The following is a 3,663-nucleotide window of genomic DNA, read 5'->3' on the forward strand; positions in this document are numbered from 1 at the left end:
AAAGGGAGATTGTTTGCTACAAATCCGCAAATCCTATTTTTTTTACTATCTCAAGTCGACTTTTATTCAAATATGGAGCAGAAATATTGTGCACTATGCACTAAACCACTCTGAGGTGCTTCAAGAAGTAAAGTAATAGTTTTCTTCCAATTGTGTGTATAATGTCACTACAAGTATAAATAATTGATGGTTTCATACTGATTAAATGTTATTATTAACTTGGGACAAAGTCAGGTAGATTGATATCACTTTATGTGTTATCCCCAAAGGGTTCAGTTGCTTACTTTGACAATATTGCCAAGTGATGCACACAAACTGCTGACTGCCTTATCCACCATATTCACAAAATGCTAGAGTAACTCAGCAGGTCAGGCAGCATCTCAGGAGAGAAGGAATGGGTGACGTTTCGGGTCGAGACCCTTCTTCAGACTGATGTCAGGGGGGCGGGACAAAGGAAGGATATAGGTGGAAACAGGAAGATAGAGGGAGATCTATCCCTCTCTTCCCCTCCTCCTTCCCAGATCTCCCTCTGTCTTCCTGTTTCCACCTATATCCTTCCTTTGTCCCGCCCCCCTGACATCAGTCTGAAGAAGGGTCTCGACCCGAAACGTCACCCATTCCTTCTCTCCTGAGATGCTGCCTGACCTGCTGAGTTACTCCAGCATTTTGTGAATAAATACCTTCGATTTGTACCAGCATCTGCAGTTATTTTCGTATCCACCATATTGCTCGGTATGGTGAAAAAGGGAAGTGCATATAGCATCTCCTATTCATTTGAACTTTAATGGATTTTGCACTTCTTTAAATAAATATGTCTATAGTCCTGCTGTCAATCTCTCATCCCATAAAGGAAGAATAATTTATCAAACTAAGCATTGTATAGCATAGCATTCTAACCATACCTTGGACTATTTAGTTTACCCTGCATAATGGATGTTTATCGAAATATTCTTCAGTGGATGGTTGAAAATGCAATGAGTGCCAAGTTACATTCTTTTACAATGGTTCACTGTTTAGCTACTGATAGTAGGGCACCAAATGATAAAAGAAAGATCGCCACTTTATTCTGTGCTGTGTATCCATTTTTTGGTGGATGAACTAAATTGCTACCATTTTGATTTGGTTTGATGTGGTCAGTACAAAACTCGCCAACAAAGAATGTACAGATTAAAACTATTACTATATTATTATACATAGATGCAACAAGTTTTATTTTTATGCACAAGACATCTGTTTATTTGCCATGGTTTTTATTGAAATGTTTAGATCTCTGGTAAATGGGTTTTAGTCTAGATAAATTTATACTTGAATATGTATGGAAAAATAGCATGCAGTCTGCCTCTAAAGAAAAGGTTATTTTCTTAATTTTACTTATTTAAGAATTAAGCAAATAAAATATGTCAATTCAGATTAAGTTATATATTCATTTTCTTCACTTGTTTTACTATGCATCAATGAGATAATATTTATGAATATATGATTAACATGGTTACTCAAATACTACAAGTTATTCTAATTAACACACAAAGTGTTGGAGTAACTCATCAGATCAGGCAGCATGGATAGGTGAGATTTGTGGTCAGAACTTTTCTTCAGACTGGATGTCTGAAAAAAGTTCCTGATTCAAAACATCAGATATCTATGTTTTCCAGAGTTGCTACCTAATCTGCTGAGTTACTCCAGCACATTATGTCTTTTTTTGTAAACAAGCATCTTCAGTTCCTTGTTTTTACGTTATTCTAATTATTATGTTCTGACTGCAGCCTTTTTACATAGTACCCCAGATTTTAAACAAAAGCTCTTGTAATATTCAATACCATAATTACTACCCTCTTTAAATTACCCACACTATAATTTAGGGTGCACATAGTATAATGGCAGAATGCAAGCCTCCAGATGCATTCAGAAGTTTTGAACCATTTAATTATTGCATTATTAATAGAGTTGCATCATTGGATCACAAATGTGCTTGATTATTTAATGCATCTTAATGACATGGAACAGCATGTTAGAGTGTATTTTAAACTTGTTGATTGACACTGACAAAAGCTCTGCATGCTTCATACCATCAATAGATTGAAGTGTTCTCAATGCACACCATAGGATTTTATAATTCATTCCCAATAGGTTTAGGTCAGCATGAGCACCAGCTAATGTCAGGTTTTTGTTTAGAATCTACACATTATGTGAAATAGGACAATGATATTGAGAAATGGAATGATCATATTAAACTAATTAAATGAAATAAAAAATAAACATGGGTTGACATTTCATTAAAGTGCCTACAGTAAAAAATATATATTTAAAGCAAAATGGCCTTAATATAAATTATTCTCAGAGTATTTTTATTTTAATGCTATATATTTAATGCTTTCAAAATTTTGAAGTGACTTAAATAAGATTTCTAAGGGAGACACCCACTTTAAAAATATTCCTGATTTGGCTGGATGTAAGGAAGAGAAGTGCTATTAAGTTCAAATGCCTTAGATGTGTCAAACTTTTTGGAAAGCTTTCATTGTTATTGCTAAGAAAACAAGGCGATGCAACAACATACTTTTGTAGTGTTACAAAAGAATCTACTCTAACCAAAAGATCTGTGTTCTAAAGTGAAACAAGGGTTGGTATTGGTCTTAGTTTATTATTGTCATGTGTACTGGAATACAGTGAAAGGTTTTGTTTCCCTTGTTTTTCCAAAACAAATCATGACCATACTATATATCAGGTAATGCAAAAGAGAAAATAAACAGAGCAGAATATAGTGTCGGAATGGATGATCAATTCTTCAAGTCTCTTTGATGATGCATGTTAACAGCTTATCTTAAAAAATACATATCAAGTTACATACTAATTATCTCATGGAAGGAAATGTTCCTATTCAAGCACACATATTAAAATTTCGATGAAATACAGACTATCATGTATGTAGTTATATAGAAGCAAGAGTAGGCCACTGAACCCCACAGGGTGACCTCACCAGATCGACCCTACCAGAATCATGGGTGACGTTTTGGGTCGAGACCCTTCTTCAGACTAAAGAAGGGTCTCGACCCGAAACGTCACCCATTTCTTCTTTTCCTAGATGCTGCCTGACCTGCTGAGTTACTCCAGCATTTTGTGATACCTTCAATTTGTACCAGCATCTGCAGTTATTTTCCTACATCACCAGAAAACATGGCTGATCTCCCCAGCCTCATTCTCTTCCAACCAATCTGCATAACCTCATGTTGCCTTCATCAAATCTTTTGCCAAGCTTCTGTCCATTCACTCAACCTATCTATATCCTGTTGTCGGGTCTGAATATCCTTATCACAATATACAATGCATTCAGAAAGTATTCAGACCCCTTCACTTTTTCCACATTTTGTTATGTTACAGCCTTATTTTAAAATTGATTAAATTCTTTTTATTTATCATCAATCTGCACACAATACCCCATAATAAAAAAGTGAAAACAGGTGTTTAGAATTTTTTGCAAAGTAATTAAAAAGAAATAACTGAAATATCACATTTACATAAGTATTCAGACCCTTTACTCAGTACTTTGTTGAGGCACCTTTGGCAGCAATTACAGCCTCAAGTCTTCTTGGGTATGAAGCTACAAGCTTGGAACACCTGTATTTGGGTAATTTCTCCCATTCTTCTCTGCAGATCTTCTCAAGCTCC

Source organism: Rhinoraja longicauda, chromosome 8 (genome assembly GCF_053455715.1).
Source record: "Rhinoraja longicauda isolate Sanriku21f chromosome 8, sRhiLon1.1, whole genome shotgun sequence".
NCBI classification, from domain to species: Eukaryota; Metazoa; Chordata; class Chondrichthyes; order Rajiformes; family Arhynchobatidae; genus Rhinoraja; species Rhinoraja longicauda.